The 17,546-nt window shown below is 41.9% G+C and overlaps 1 protein-coding gene across 2 annotated transcripts in view; it reads right to left on the bottom strand.

The window, feature by feature from the left end:
- Nucleotides 1–17,546, bottom strand: part of pacrg (PARK2 co-regulated) — a 164,582-nt gene that overhangs the window by 97,974 nt on the left and 49,062 nt on the right. The window lies entirely within an intron of this gene.

The following is a 17,546-nucleotide window of genomic DNA, read 5'->3' as shown; positions in this document are numbered from 1 at the left end:
CTTTTTATCTTCATTAGCAGCAGTGTTAATTAGCATTAGCACACACTGCGTGTGCGTGTGTCTTCCTCAGAATAGTAACATTACGTGTGTCCTTTCATAACAGCTCAATGTCAGGCATTCAGGGAACATCTATAAATTGTATAGTTCAGCGGTCCCAAACCCCCAGGCCTCGGACCGGTACCGGTCCGTGAGTCGTTTGGTACCGGGCCGTGAGAGTTGAGGCTCGGGTGTGAAATGTATGGTTTTCAGGTTTTTTATCGGTTTTCAGCGTTATTTTGTTATCGTTTTTATCGTTAACTCGGTTTTCCTGGGTCTTTTCACGTGTGTTATGAATAAATCTTTTTTTCAGTACTGGTACTAGTTTTATTTTGTTGTATTTATCCGCGACACCTTAAAGGCCGGTCCGTGAAAATATTGTCGGGCATAAACCGTGGTGCAAAAAAGGTTGGGGACCGCTGGTATGGTCTACTAATAGCCTACATTTAAGGTACTGCAGAATGATCAGTGAAGTGTAGTTCCTACAGATTGCAGGAGCTGCTGCATTCTGTTTTATTTCTGTAAATTCTGTTAAAACAATTACTTGAGTAACGCTCTCGCCTTTGCAGCTAGTAGTTACATAGTAGTACAACCAGTACGACTTGAATCGAAGCAAAGTGTCTGTTTAACTTTAATTCTTAGGGGGAAAAAAATGAATTTATAGGAAATGTCAGCAATCTTAGAAAAAGTCAGAATTCCAGAAAATGTTTGAATTCTCAACAGAAAAAAAAATCTCGGAAAAGTAAGAACAAAATCTGAAATCTGATAAACAAACTGAGAATTTTGAGATTAAATTCAGTTTGATTGATTGATTGATTGATTCTGTTTGATGAAAAAACAAAACCTGTTGTTGGGCACTGACATTTTTATATGCAGGAAAAACATTTCTTACATTCAGAAAATATGCAGCAGTCCTACAATCTATTTTACCACTACAGCAGTCGTGTAAAGACAATGTATAATTACATGTACTCATTCCAAACAGGCTTGTTTTGAACCAGCACTTCACTACTCTTTACAAAAGGAGACTTTTTGCTACAAAAAGCAGAATTATGACGAAGGCAAATTTTTTGCCATGACTAAAATTATCCCCCGTTCCTGCTGCTTTAGGCAAATAAAGGAGGACACATTGACACTGGTCAAACAGCCTTCTCACTAAAAAGTATTTTTTGCATAACTGTGGCTAAAAACATGTTGAGTTGCACAACCTTTTTTTTTTTTACATTTTAATTTAACTGCCCACATCATTTAACGTAGGCAAAGACTCCTCTTATTCTTTTAGTGGCCTGTGGAGAGACTTGAGTTCTAAGAGCCTATACAAGTCAGAGTTCAAGCATGATGTGTATGAGTATTTAAGCACCATTACCATTTGCATCAACCTGCACACTGGCACAGCTTAGCCATGATAAAAGAAGAGAGTGAAGACAGATTATGAAATGCTGATGGAGTACCCTCAGCACTACCATTTATCAACATAATTAACCATAATCAGCGCCATCCTCAGAGAGGGAGAGAGAGAGACAGAGAGAGGTGGATGATGGAGGGGGGGGAGAAGGCTGTTAGTAAAAATGTATTTAACATGGCAGAGCAGCAAGACAAAAATACTTTCACATAAAAAAAGTACATGGAATGATTATGGTTGATTGTGTCTCTTTTTTCTGCTGAATATCAGTGTACTGCGGCTCGTGTGGCGTGGCTGTAGCTCAGGTAGAGCAGGTCATCTACTAATCGGGAGATTGGTTGTTCAACCACTTGCTGCTCCAGTCTGCATGCCAAATATCCTTGGGCAAGATACTAACACCAAGTTTCTCTCTGACGCATTGACGATTGGAGCGTGATTGTCTGTGAACGTTAGAAGCACTTAAACATAGAAAAAAAAGGGCTTGTATGAATGGGTGTGAATGTATGAATGAGGTATATTGTACAAAGTGCTTTGACTGCTCAGGTAGAGTAGAAAAGCACTACGTAAGAACCAGTTGTCCAAGAAAGGAACAGAAGGACCAGGAATAGGATTTTGGGAGGCCAAGGCTCACTGATGCATGTGGGGAGCAAAGGCTGGACCGTGTAGTCCAATCCAACAGACAGACTACTGTAGCTCAAATTGCTGAAAAAGTTAACGCAGGTTCAAATAGAAAAGTGTCAGAATACACATAGCATTGCAGCTTGTTGTATATGCGGCTGCATATCCGTAAGCCAGTCAGTCGGCAACAATGGGTGCAACAACGGGCACGTGAGCATCAGAACTGGACCACGGAGCAATAAAAGAAGGTGGGCTGGTCTGATGACTCATGTTTCCTTTTACATCATGTGGATGGTGTGTGTGTGTGCCACTAAAATGGGGAACACCAGGCGCCAGAACTATTGAAGGAAAGAAGGGATCTCGCAACTTACAGGACTTGCTAACTTGCAAGTTAGCAGCTTGCTAACTGTTGCTAAAATCTTATTTCCTAATACCACAGCATACTTTCAGGGGGCTATTGGAGTCCATGTCTTGATAGTTCAGGGGTATTTTGTCAGCAAAAGGGGGACCAACACAATATAAGACAGTTGGTCATAACGTTGTGCCTGATCAGTGTGTTGCATTCAGGCTGCTGAACGGCTTTTTGAGAGGGCTGGGGCGGGACAATCACGGTCTTGCTATTACAGAATCTCCTCTTCACAAAACAATTTATATGTTATGATCTTTTTCTAACTGAAAAATAAAATGTCTAATCCATCCTCAGAGTCAACCACTTATAATGATATAATCTACTATGTGTTTATAATGCATTTAAAAGCTGAACAACCCCCCCCCCCCGACACACACATACACACACTGCAGGTTGTCAGGTTTTGTTCCCATCAAATGTCTGAAGCTCATCTTGCATAATTGTAATAACTGGTCGCCTGGGTCAGCCGACATTCTGACGAATCATCTGAAATGCCCCGTCAGCTCGCGCCACGTCTTCAGCCAAGTTCCCATTACACATGCTGATCTGTTCGTCTTCATTCAATATTAACAGCCAAATGCAGCCGGGGCCATGTAGGCCACTTTATGGGAGTTTAAAATTTAAATACTTCAAAATTTCTGGGTAATTTGGATGATGACCTGACAGCAGAAATGTGCCTTACTGCGTACAATCTCAGAGGGACTTGCAGCTAATATTGAAGTGACAGCATTAAGGCTTTTATCGGTGACTCACACTCTGCATGCATTCAGCAGTTATTACCATTGAAGAATTACATGTAGTGTTATTTGAGCATAATACTGTTACCAAAAAATGAAAGGGAGGGAAGTGTAACCATAAATAGGGCTGGTAGGTGTTCATAGAGAAAAACAAAACACTTGGAAAGAACCCAAGCACTCTCTCATATAATAATGTTTAATAATCTTTAATTCAAGTATAGAATAGTCATGAATAAAAAATTACCTCAGATCAGTAGGAACTAATATTTATATTCAAACTACACGTTACAGATTTGATAACAATCCAGAGCTCATTTTTAATACTGCATGAGGATTTGAAGTTACTTCGAGCGTAGCCACCTTTTTAAAAAATTATCTCTGTGTATGTACGCAGCATTCTCAGTATTAGGTATTTCACGAGCAAGCCTGCCAGAAGCCGCTCTCGTATGACCCTGACCTTTTCAGGAACTAATAGAATTACAGCACACTGAATGCCAATTAAATAAGCACATAAATGGAAAACAAAACAGGCAAAGAGAGCACAGGAGTGTAATTGGTATAAAACCCCTTAAGGTAAACACATGTTCCCGCAGTCGGCAGCCTCAATGAGATAGCGGGACGAGGAAAGGCGAGGGGGAGTGTGTTTGTGCGTGTGCAGTAGGCAGAGGGGGGAAAAGAAAAGAAAGCAGGGGAGGAGGGTTTCAAATAAGTGAGGCAGGCCAGCCAGTGAATGTGTTGTTAATTTAGCCATGTTTTAATTAGCCCTTGTGCCAGAGAGAAGCAAAGCAGAGGGGGCCCTGAAGATCTGGGCGGACTGGCAGGACCGAAAGAGGCCACCAGATTGGCATACCGACTCCTGCTCGCCTTCAACCTGCCGCAGGGAACACACATAACCCCACAGCTGTTCTACCTACCCAAAGGTAAAAATACAGAATCCACAAAAGAGCCTGACAATAACTGCACCCACACCCACTCACTCGCACTACTTTATTAACTTAGATGCCCCCCCTCCCCATCATATTTTCATTCCTCCTGTGCCCTCTGTCTAGCTTTAATTAAATCATGGTCTGCAATTTTTTTTCTCTCTACTTAACAATGCAAAGACAAAATCTGACAGTTGCTTAAGATAATGTTCCTTCTTCTCGCTCTCTAAGGGACAATCTCTGTTTACAGAGTTCACACTTCAGCTACGTTGAAAACTGGGTGGGTGTCTGCTCTGCGTATATGAGGCCAGCTGATATTTAGAGAGTCTGACTATTTCATGAGTTTTCAGTCTTAGAACAAAAAAAAAAGGAAAAAAGAAAAGGATGGCAGATGGAGACAATCCCCTCTGAGCAGCAAACAGTGCGTGCCCTGACGGAATGAGCAAATATGAGCCTAACTGCCTTAGTTTTCTAAGGGGATTTATGACATGCCGTCTTATTATCTGTAGGTCGGATTACTGCCATACGCTCCACTCCAAAATAAAGAGGTTCCATGCCACATAAAGCCCAAAGTGTTACACAGTCCTTTGCACTTTCAGCACAGATTTAAGGGATGACTACACTGTTGCACTTTTTCGGCTGACGATGAGTTAGTCAGCACTCGCCGCTTCTCATGTTTGCCTTGGCACTTGATGCATCACGACAATCAGAAGGTCAAGAGAACGTCCATTTTTTTCCTTAGTGAGATCACCCTGATGAGACCTACACTTGAAATGGATAGTAATTGGTTGGTGAGTACCCAAGTAAAGCAGCAAAGCTCTCAAGTTAAGACAGATTAAGCTACCTGCAGATGGAGATTGAGCAGGGCCAGGGGACAGGAGGGAACAGGGTCTCCTCTTGACTTTGAAGACACACAGAGAAGATGGAGAGCTTGAGATGAAGGAGGCTGATTAACATATTGTGAAGGAGAAAGTGCCTCTATCTACCAGTCAGACGGCGTCTGGGGAAATATGCAGCAATCGCCACAGCTAACAGGAACGAGTCTGTTTGTGGTCCCGTTAATTAACAAGGATGCAGTTAGGGCTGTAAAGATACATAGTATATGAAGTCAGGGAGGATGCAGGAACAAATCAACAGTGAGCAATGACAGCATATAAACACAAGCTTCTCTTCTCAAATAATAAAGACAAATATTGTTGGTCAGCCCCTTTAACAACCTTCCAGTGAATGGCTGGAAATTTTCCCTGCATCACACCTGAGTAATTGCTGGGTGTGAGCAATATTTCCTGAAGCCTTGGGATAGGTAACTGAGTTGTCTGCCAGTTGGGTTGTTTGATCTGCTAACTTTGATCATACAGAATGTAGAGTTGGGCAGTCTGATTTGACTCCATACCAGAGTGTGGAAAAAACGCTCACAGTATGATTTTTTAATAGTTTTCTTCTCTCCTTCCATCTCCTTCTCCTCTGAATTTTTACATTTATTTCTTTTAAATCCATTCCATGGATCCATACTGCTTTCATACTACTCCCGGTGCATTTGTGCTCTAACTACATAGCTGGTCTAAGCAGACAATATCCACCCAGCTCCCACGGCACTGGACTCATTTTATGCTACTTTGTTTGGCACGGCAGCATGGAGACAAATACTCAGTGAAATATAGTAAAAATAATACCAAAAACCTGGCAACCACTGTTTGGTATCATATCTGATCCCCAGAGAAAACAAGGGATTTTTTTTTTTTAAACAAAGCTTCTGGGCTCAAAGCCCCCAACAGTCATTTCCATAAATCATATGTCAGCCAGAATGTAGTAATGTTGAACACCAAAATAGAAATAATGGATTTCCTGGTCTTTCTTTTGTTTTGTTTTTTCAGTTATCCCTTCTCATACAGTACCTGCAAACAATCCACCTACACAAAGAGAAACAAACAGACACACACACACACACACATAGAGGTCTGGCCTAGACCAGTAGTATCAGAAGACTGCTAGCTGCAGGCTTCTAATTGGCCCCATTTCTCCTCCTCTTTTCTCTCCCTTTGTGCTCGCGAATGCACCAGCTACTCTGTCTGATGCATGTTTCTGAAAGGACGGACACAGTGTACCCTGCTCTTATCCAAATACAACAAAACTGCGCGAATTAAAGTAAAGAGAAAAGACAAGGCCAGTGTCCTGAAATGTATCTGTGAGAGAGAGTCTGACAGAATGGGGATGAGACGGTGGACAGACACAGGGAGAATGTGCGCTGGCTACAAACTGTGAGCCATGAAGGACGGCCATTGAGGGATCTGATGCGAGCATCTCACAGAGAGGACTGTGAGCGTGACAGGGTCCAAGACAAAACAGAGGACTCTTCAGAGCTGACTGTGGCATGCATCACTTAGAGCTTGTGCATCCCACCCACTGTCCAGGCTAGCCAATCAATGAGCCTATTGTTGTGATGTATGCGGCCATAGGTTTATGGGTGTCCATGTGCTGCAGTGTCTGTCTAGCTCTAAAACTGTTACAGCTGATTATAAAAGACCGCTGCCGCACACTCTCACTCTGACTCCCTCTCCCTTTATTCTTCCGTCTACCGCAGAGCCAATTTGCTAATGGATGCAGCAACCTTGTGATTTATTGTTGTCAAAGATATGCTTCAAGTAAAATGCACTAAGTGATTTAAGTTTGCAGGCAAAATTTACATTTGAAAGCCTGCCCACTTTGGAGAGTGCCTCACATCAAATATGCAAAGTTGATTATGTGGAGCATCTATTTAGTTGCTCTAAATCATTGTTCTAGACCTCTCAGTGATATTAAACTCTGTATAGATAGTCTGTGGTTTGTGTCTATTCTTGGATTCAGAGGATGGGTTGGAAATTAAAATACCAGTACTGCAGCACTGTCCATATACTTTACTGTCTGGCAACTTCAGTATTAAAGCTGCAGAAAGGTCAAAGTAGTTTTACTGAATGTTACTGGAAATTTCTACTTTGGTTAAAACACTGTGGGCCGTATGCTAACAAAAGAACAGGCTGTGTTGAATATAACAGCCTGTGCCCAATTTTACTTTTGATCTTTTGGTGTCTTTTTTCAGTATTCAGTGAAGACCGTAGGCAGACGGCGAGTTCTTTGTCCTCTCGCTTGTTTAGGCAAGCCGGATCTATATTGCTCTGACACTTTTTAACCCCTGTCAGCACAAAATTATTGCAAAAACAGACCTGTAGGAATGTCTGCGAGTTCCCTGGGGTGTCGAGCCGCAGCTGAAACCAGCTGCTGCTCTGAGAGCAAAAATGCCCTCTACAAAAACCCCCAAAACAAAACAGACACTTCATAGCTGTAATTTAAAAACTTCGTTTAGATCCACTGCAAACTTTATTGAATATGATATTGTTCATTAAGAGTAAAGCATGCCAATAGCAATCCCGATCTGGCTTAAAATGTTAAATTGTAAAATAAATAAATATTAAACTGGCACATAGCACTAGAAACTGTGAGTTTTGGAAGATCAATGCACCAACACCTCCACAGAGACTTTCTCTGGCCAGACTGTGTCCAGACTTTCTCTGGCAAACGCAAAGTGTCACGACATTAAAGCTAACAATGGACTCAATTATACTTAAATTAAACTTTAATTGTAGTTGTTTAACTTCAGACACAAGTAGAACTAGTTGCTTACAAAGGCTGGACAGTCCCCATTAGCCATTCCTTGATATATGAACTACACATTAGTATCAGCATTGCTAATTTCAGCTTATCTGCAAAGAAAAAATAATGAAAAAAGACAGACATCTCACAATTGATTTGTCTCTTTGTCTTGAGTAGGAAATATATAGAGAGAAAAAATAAGCAAACTGAAGAAAAAAGGAGAAGCCTTGTAGAGATCATGCAGGGATCATTAAGCCACACACTGGACTGGTCTGCCTGTGTGCTTGGACACATGCATGTATGCATTATGCTGTGAGCTTAACCTGTGGGCTTACCTGTGGCTTTAAGGCCAGTACTGAGACAGATTTGGAGGCTGTCAAGGACATGTTAGAACCCATTGAGCAGCCCTCGGGCAGTGCCTTGGGGTCTCCCAGCAGCTCAGTGACACAAATGGACATACATACACTCAGCATGAATCCACTCTGACTTAGAAGTGCTGCTTTCACCACAGGGAGAACAATGCTCTGTGCTGTAAAAAGGTAATTTGCCCTCTATGCCTCAGCACAGACCCAAGCACTTTTCAAATGTCATTAGTCATTAAAAACGATCTATTAGTGATCATATCAGCACTTGCAGATAAATCACAGCACATTTGACACTCAGGGCCCATTTCCATTCTGCACCGATGGAAGTCAAGGATGGTACGCAGGCAACCTGAGGTGCTGTTTCCACGCTTGGTTGAACTTGCTCATCTGCTAAAATGTATTTCACTCCCGCGTAAAATCCAAACACTGACTGATAGAAATGAAAACATCATGCAGATGAAAAATAATAAAGAAAGCATGAGAAAGACCTGAACCCAAGATTGTTTCCAGGCCTAAAGCCTGGTACGGTTATGAAATATTTGTTAAAGGGTTTAATTGGAATAAAGGCAAAGCACAAAGTAGTCATTTCAGAGTTGAATTATCAGATTGTTCAAATTGCTAAGGCAGAAGGGGCAGAGACTCATGCTAACCTTTTAGTTGGTGACGCACCAAGGCTGTGTGGTTCATTCACCCTTTACAATTATTGCAAAGGCTTTGAGCATCAATTGAGTCATCAATATAGAAAACTTACTTTAACCCACTTTTAAAATGCTGTGGATCTGTGCAGCACACAGCAGAAAAAAACAAAGGGGGGAAAAACACTCGAGCACAAGCGGCACATGACATATCTGATTCGTATCTGGCATTTAAAATCCTTCCCTGCTTTGCTCTGCTGTGCTTTACTGGGACTAGGCCTGCATGTATGATCAAAAAGAAAGATTTGGACAACTGACTCTCTTCCTTCTCCTTCACACTGTGCCATGCTGAAAGGCTTCATTAAAGCACAGGGCTGAAGATACAGTATCAGAGGCAATTTTCCATGCCTTTTCCTTGAGAAAAAAAGAGGATCACATTGTTAGAAACAGAGGGAGAAAAGTCTGTCAGGGCCTTTAGATGAGATATAATACAGAGCACCACCGCCTCTGTGTTATAATCTACAGTGATGTGCTTGGGCTAATGGGAGTCTGACCTGCAATGGAGCTCATTGGGAGCCATGCAAAGAGGCAGAGGAGAGGAAGAAGAGAAAAAAGAGGGGGTGGCAGGAGGGCAAAAGAAGAAAGAAAGACAGCGAGAAAGCAAAGGAGGAGTAAGATAAAGAGAGAGGGATGGGGAAGAATGGTTTGAAATTTTCTGACAATGAAATGTCTCCAGTAATTGTTCCTGCAGTGATAAATGGTGTCCCATTGTACGGCAGGTCTCCTTGTCCTTGGGAGTCAGAAAGATGAGGAGTGGGGAGGGGATGAGGGCAGGGGAGGGAGCAGAAGCAAAGATGGACTGGCAAAGCAGCATTTAACTTGGCTTCAGCTGCGTGCAATCAACTTTCGGTGTGTGGGACGTGTACAGTGCTTGTGTGTACCGTCTGTCTGTGGCTGTGCTTGTTTGTGTCTGCATGTCTGTGTGCTGCATATGTCGAAGCATTTCTGTCTAAGTGAACCAGCAGGCAGCACAGTTGTGAGTGGGGTTCCTGCCCTTGGGGATGAGACTGACAGAATAAAAACACATCATAACACTGCAGTAATATTCCCTTGACAACATGCTCAGAGCACTTTGTGCCCCGGAGACATTTTTTCCGTCATCCATAGGGAAGAACGTCTACCATGCTGTGATTTCTTTAGCAGACAGTCTTTTAGAGCTATAATCTTTTAAATGACAACGCCATCATGATTTCTGATTTTACCTTCTTTTTTTTAAAGTCGTTAAATCTTGTCGGGCTTATGCACACCATTAGACTGGAAGAAAAAGTCAATGGCCCACTGCAATAAGCTTTGAAAACACAGGAAATGATGTACAGTGACTAGTTTAAATCTCAGCGCACTAACAGACAGCTACTCTACAATCTCAGTATAGAAGAGTCATCATCTTTTTCAGCGATGCCAGATTTGACTTGACTTGTATAAGTATAGCAAACAAAGCAAAACACCGAAATTAAAAGTTGTGTGTAAAATATCGAAGTGCTCAATTTTGTATTTTTGCTGTGTTTTTTTTAGTTATTTGACATTTACAGTCTGACTGCTGCAGATGTTTGACGTGGTTTCCACTGTCTGTGTAGCTGAAAAGCATTAAGGTTTAACTAGCACTGTACAGCCTGGAATTCATATAGCGATTAACCATCTGCATCAAGTTGGTTTTTAAAAATGTTCAGTATAAGCTACAACTTCAGCTGTGCACACAATGGAAGTGAGTCACTTGTTGCACATCGCTTTACAGCTTGCAGACTCCCCAGGCTCCAGTTGCTTAGGTAACTATAAGTCATTTAACAGTATTTTTCACTCTCACTGTAAGTTCAGAAAACTTTATTTCAGGTCCCGCCCACTTCCTGTTGTCGATGGTAATTTCACCCAAAGCGGCATTAAGTCGCGTTCACTTTCACTGTCTTTCATGTTTCAGATTTGGTCGCCACCTTGCTTCTTAGTTAAATCTGTAACTAAGATTACAGTACGAATACAAAAATTACAACACAGTGGTGAACAACCACCTTTTGTTTTTTTACAGCACAGAGTAATAAACTTTTAAAATAAAGATGTTTCACTGAAAAGACACCTAAAAAAGGTTACAAGAACGGTTTGGTTAATGCTTTTGAAACCCGATCATTTCTCTGTGGTTTGCTCGTTGTGGAATTTTTTTGCAAAGACAGCTGTTTTAGATGGTTTAACGTCTATGCAGTCCATACGCGAACAAGTCATTTCCAAAACCAAAAAAACCCCAAAAACACCAACATATACTGTGGTTAAATAAAGAAGGAATTGACAGAGTATTTTAGTTACTTTATAAGAAGAAGAGACAGGTCCTGTACAAATTTGTTAACATTGGTAACATCTATCATTGTGGGTCTAAGAAACAAAAGTAGACCAGCAGATGTTATCTACTGCGTCGAGACACAAGGAAAGAGCAAAAGAAGCTGTTCAGGCTTGTGAAGGCAAGAGGAGGAGAGAGCCTCACACTGTAAATGCTAGAGAGACTGCAGAGCCTGGAGTTACCCATGGCACACATTAATCACTGGTGGCCTCTACGCTGCATACGAATGGGTGGTGATGATGATCCTCCCCTCTGCACCACAATCTTACCTACAGCTGTGACACAATCACAGACCCAGGAGTCACATGAACGTCTTTCTTTTCCTCTCTCCCTTTCCTGTTTTTTCCTATATTTGTTTCTTGCATTATCTCATGTTATCTCCCTCTTCTCACCCTTACTCCTGTCCCCCACACAGCACGCCTGCACAGAGGCATTCATCTTATCTTGCTCTCACCCCATCTTTGGTCCCTGCTGGCCTTGGACAGGTCCGTGCCAGGCAGAAAGCAGGTGGCTGAAAGAAAAAGGTTACGCTCATTATACAGATTAAACCTGTAAATGCCCTGTCATTGGTGTAATCGATGTGCCACTTCATTGCAGTGACTTATTGATCAATCTCTTCTGGGGGTCGCACACAGTGCATCCTTATTGCATTGGTAGTAGCACAGACTGCCTTTCTTGAACAGGCGCTCACTCTTAATGGCGGTCTACTTCAGGACTCCAGGATCCTTGGCCTTGTAGCAACATCACTATTCATACTATATATTCATTCACTCCATTTAATACTATTCAACAGCAGCATGAAACTACAGTGCTACGAAAAAGTATTTGCCCCCTTCTTGATTTCTTATTGGTTTGAGTATTTTTTATATATCCTACCCCACCAAAAAAATAAAACCCATGAGCAAGTCCACCTTTGAATGGCTCAAAGAACAAAATGAACATTTTGGAGTGAAAGTAATGCTTAAATCAGACTGAGATTCTTTGGCATGACCTTAAGCATACTATTTATACTTGAAAACCCTCCAGCATGGCTAAATTAAAACAATTCTGCAAACAAGACTGGGCCAAAAGTCCTCCAGAAACAATTCATTGCAAGTTACTGCCATCGCTTGATTGCAGCTCTTGCTGCCAAGAATATAGCTAGCTGGTAGCACAACCAGTTATTAGGTTTAGTGGGTAATTACTTTTTCACAAAGGGGCTTGGAAGGTTTGGATAGCATTCACCTAACAAATGAAATCTTCATTTAAAGATTGCATCTTGTATTTATTTGGATTGTGTTTGTCCAGCTAGCTCCTGTGTTCACTGAGATATTCAACATCTCTTTATCTCAGTCGGTGATCCCCACATGCTTCAAAGAGTCCATCATTGTTCCTGTCCCGAAGAAACCCCACCCTGCTTCTCTCAATGACTATCGCCCTGTAGCCCTCACCTCAGTAGTGATGAAGTGCTTTGAACGCCTGGTCAGAGACTTCATCATTTCTTCACTACCAGACACACTGGACCCACTACAGTTCGCTTACCGTCCAAATCGTTCCACAGACGATGCCATCTCTCATCTCCTCCACACATCACTCACTCACTTGGACACTAGAAGGGGGAATTATGTTAAAATGCTCTTCATAGACTACAGCTCTGCATTTAACACCATAATTCCCTCCACACTCACCACCAAGCTGGAGCATCTGGGACTCAGCTCATCTATGTGTCAGTGGATCTCCAACTTCCTAACTGGCAGACCACAGGCAGTAAGGATGGGCGGACATGTCTCAGCCTCCACCACTCTCAGCACTGGAGCCCCCCAGGGGTGTGTTCTGAGCCCCCTGCTGTACTCTTTGTACACATATGACTGTGTGGCCACTACCAGCTCCACCACCATCATCAAGTTTGCTGACGACACCGTCGTGGTGGGCCTGATCTCTGATAACAACGAGACGGCCTACCTGAAGGAGATTAGGAATCTGGAGAACTGGTGCCAGAGGAACAACCTCCTTCTAAACGTCAGTAAGACAAAGGAGCTGATAGTGGACTTCAGCACTAAGCAGGAGAGGAACTACCAGACCCCCGTCATCAACGAGTGCCCAGTGGAGAGAGTGGACAGCTTCAAATACCTCGGAGTTCACATCACGCAGGACCTGTCATGGTCCTGTCACATCAACACCGTGGTGAAAAAGGCCCGACAGCGTCTCTACCACCTCAGACGCTTGAGAGACTTCCAACTGCCCTCCAAGGTGCTCAGGAACTTTTACTCGTGCACCATAGAGAGCATCCTGGCGGGAAACATCTTAACCTGGTTCGGGAACAGCACCATGCAGGACAGACGAGCTCTACAGAGGGTTGTGCGGTCAGCTGAGCGCACCATCCGCTCCGAGCTCCCTGACCTGCACTCAATCTACAGCAGGCGGTGCTGGACCAAGGCCAGGAAGATCGTGAAGGACCTCAGCCATCCCAACAACAGACTGTTCTCTCTGTTGAGGTCAGGAAAGCGATTCCGCTCCCTGAAGACCAACACAGAGAGACTGAGGAGGAGCTTCTTCCCGCAGGCGATACGGTCTCTCAATCACACCACCACACAGTACTGACCCACACATATGGTTCTTACACACACACTGGACTTTCTGGACTTTGGTTTTGCACAACACTGGTCACTATATTCTTCATTTCCGGTTAATACTTGTACAGCTGCTGTTATTGTGTATATATTTATTTATATTTAGATTTCTTCATACATTCTTATATAGTTCTATATTGTGTATTTTGTTGTACAGTTATTTTATTTTCAACTTTAATTTATATATTTTATCTTATTCCTTCCCAGTTAAATTTACCCTTCATTCTAATTTGTGTTGTACAGTTATTTCATTTTTAACCTTAATTTATATTTTATTCCTTCCTAGTTAAATTTACCCTTTTTAATTTTTCATATTTATTTCCTATCTTATTCATAGCCTTTCCTTTTTTGTTTTCTTTAGGTCACGAGCAGTTGTCCAAGCATTTCACTACATATCGTACTGTGTATGACTGTGTACGTGACAAATAAAATTTGAATTTGATTTGATTTGTCTTATAAGAAATATGCAAAAAAAAAAAAAAAAAAAAAAAACCCTAAGAAATCCAGAAGAGGGCAAATACTTTTTCACAGCACTGTGTATAAACAAGGCAGCAGCTCTCTTTGTGGACTGACAGTTTAATTCTATTTGCATTGCATGTTTTATGTCTATAAGCTTTCCAATAAAAACAAGTTCACCTGCTGGAAGCGCTTTTAATGGGTACATTTATTTGTCTATGTTTCAGATGAAGCATTACAAAAGAGTAATAAGCACTTCTTGCTGTTATTGGTCATTCAATAAACAGAGTAAAAACCACTGCAACTCTTCATGTTCTGTGCAAATCCACTTCCTATTTTTTAAGATGTCATGGTAACAAGAAAACACCGAAACTCAAAGTAAAAACTCAAAGTAAATCTAATTCTGTTGATGACGGCAGTTAAAAGTGATAAACATCTAAAGTACTGTTTCCTTTACCGGTAATTGTGTTTTTCAGCTATACTCATGTCTCCAGATCTGCCGGTTTAAGAGAAAATAAAAATGGTTTCAGGAAAATTCACCGGGATACACGTATTTCTACTCGGAGCCATATTTTCCTAGTAAAATAAAGATAAAAATAACTGCATAAAAAGCAACAAACAGCAAAATCCTGGATTCAGCTGAGACACATAAATGAATCACAAAACGGCACAGAAAACACACAAAAACATATTCATGCAGCTCCAAATTCCCGAGAAAAGGAGAAGAAAAGATATTTGTGGGAAAGTCATCCTAACACCTGTTCAATCTTATCTGAAGGCTCAAATGAACTACAGTGACTCCATTTTGCCTAGCTGAAAGGGGATACATTTGGCTCCTTTGAAAGAAAACCCTTTACTGCAGGGAGGGAAGAAAGGAAGAGCAGCTGCCTTGCCTCACGAGATGCCTGCCTCCCCCAACACACAGATCACACCAACCCATAGCTACAAAGGACATCAATTTGTAATTACAAACAGCAGAGCTTGTCCCCGGAATCAGAAGGGCACTGCCCCATACCACCCGTTGGTCGTCTTTAGATGTCTTCTCCCCCTGCTGCATCAGTCAGATGAGGAGAGGTATCATGGGCACCTTTGGATTGAAAAAATAATTGGCTTTGGTAAATGGATAGATAGAAGTGTGTCAGCTCAGTTTTGGAAGCAGAGTTTACACGCTTATCGTGCTGCACAGCTGCACACTGCATGCTTTCTTTGTTTTACGGCGCTTTGCAAAGAAGAGCCTTGATTGCTAGTGAGACAGATTATTTTGTGTTAAACCGGCGGCGGCAGCGGAAAACAACTCCAAATACATAGACTAAATCCAATATTGTGAATTACTGACACCAAAGAAGGTCTGTTTCAAAAGTTAATACTGTTATCTAACCTTTGGACCGAATCATTCTGTGCCTTTCTTTCAGGGAATCAACGCAATTGTCTACAGGGAGGTATAACAAGAGGTTAATGCATAGGACAAAAATGACTGAACTCTCTCCTAAGAGGCAAAGTCTTTATGTTAGGCAGCTTTCCTTTAAAAAAAATATGACACACCCTCCCTCCAGCTGGTAGAATACCACAGTTCTGCAAACAAAAATAATCAGCTGAGCACCACATCACTGACAAATGCGTCATTTTTAAATGGTGAGTATTTGAGAACTGAGCACTGTGCTGAGGAATTTGCCACAAAGTTGAGAGTGCATGAGTCTTGCTTGCCACCGCTTACTAGGAGTAAGCTCCTACAGCATCAGGATCCATATTAAAGTCGCCATCATTCACCATTTTTTTGCCCTCACCTTCAGTTATGGATGGAAACAGATGACCGGGAAATTGCACCCTGTCTGACAAATGACAGGATGGCATCGCTCCACGGGCTGCCCACTGGCAAACTGCTGCTACTGAAGGAGAGGACGTGAACAAATCGACTCCCGCTGCTCCAATTACCGAGCGTGCTCATCTCACAGAGGGACTGCAGTCAACTCCATAGGAGGAGGATGGAAAAACACTGGCTTGTGTGAGGGCACACAATGATGGGGGTCAAGGGTAAGATGACATAATTCCAATCAGCCATCAGCATTAATGTGTTATTTCACTAAAGTGGGACTCCATCAGACAGGTGAGGTATGCAGTTAGGACACTGCTGCATAATTCAAATCGTTAACTGGTATTATAGTGCTGTCTGCTTAACATAAAAGAAGAAGCATGTCATAGCAGTGCTTAATATCTTATTCTAGGCTTTTAAAAAGAGGAGACTCAAGGATTTTCTGTCAGGTTAGGATGTGATATACTTGAGCTCTGCAGTGGGTTTGGCTATTCTCTATTAGCTTGAAGTGCTCCTTAAGGGAATGAGTTCCTAAGTTTTAAAAATAAAATCGGGGCAAAGCAGAGATGGAGGGTGGGTGCTCTTTGTTAGATTTAAATGCTGCACTATGTTCTCTGTGACAGGCTGTTGGTAATTTACTGCCACAGCCATTACGGTTATTAGAAAACTCACTCAGGAAGACAAATGGCAGGCTGGCCGGTTGTTGGTCTTCCGTCAGGGCTGACAAGGGAGACGTGGCACTCTTTGCTATTGACATTTTCACACCTAAAGCCAAGCCCTGCGAGCTCTGCTGCAATTCAAACCCCAACTTAATGAGCTAAATCATCCCTGGCCTTGGCATACAACTTTTCCTTACTTCTTTTATTAGAGGAGGAGTGTTCCGGTCAGCAACAGGGTGCAGCCTGTAGGGACAAACATTTCACGGGCAGATTTTTTACTCCCCAGACTGACAGATTAAAATGAATCTTCCCATAAATAACTTCTATTACAAGGAGCCATTAAGAGAGACCGTTAGGAGTGTCTAAATTGAAGCCATTTCTTCTGTATGACTGAGAGTGCGGAGGAAAGAAAGGAAAGAAGGAGGAGATTTGAGACCAAGGCAATGTGCTTGTTCAAATTCAACATTTCTGAGAGCTATGAGTCATATTTCACTCAGTGGCCCAGAAAGAATGACAAATGATTCCAGTTGTTTTGCAGCAATTGAATGTGAAAGGTGACAGGGCTATCAGTGAGGGCTCCAGCCTCACAATAACACCATGTTCGGTAAAGGAAAAGAAGTGCTTTAAAACAAAAGGGGAAAAAACCCCTAAAAGTATTCCTCAGTACTGTTTATCCTCAAAGACTTTGGGGCCTTTACATTATATTAACTTTACAAATATTTATTGCATGCATTAGCTGAAAGTTTTTCATGGAGATTTTAAAATTAACTGCTGACCAGAGCATGCATCCTTAAAGACAATGTGCAAGGTTCTCTTTTACAGTAACAATCATATATAACCACTTATATATATAAAAAAAAGTTCATAATCCAAAATATAA

The sequence above is a fragment of the Diplotaxodon limnothrissa genome, linkage group LG19 (assembly GCF_057381915.1).
Source record: "Diplotaxodon limnothrissa isolate DT_005_m linkage group LG19, D_limnothrissa_male_GT1.1, whole genome shotgun sequence".
Taxonomy (NCBI): domain Eukaryota; kingdom Metazoa; phylum Chordata; class Actinopteri; order Cichliformes; family Cichlidae; genus Diplotaxodon; species Diplotaxodon limnothrissa.
Note: the sequence above shows the minus strand (reverse complement) of the source record. Positions and strands in the feature narration are given on the sequence as shown.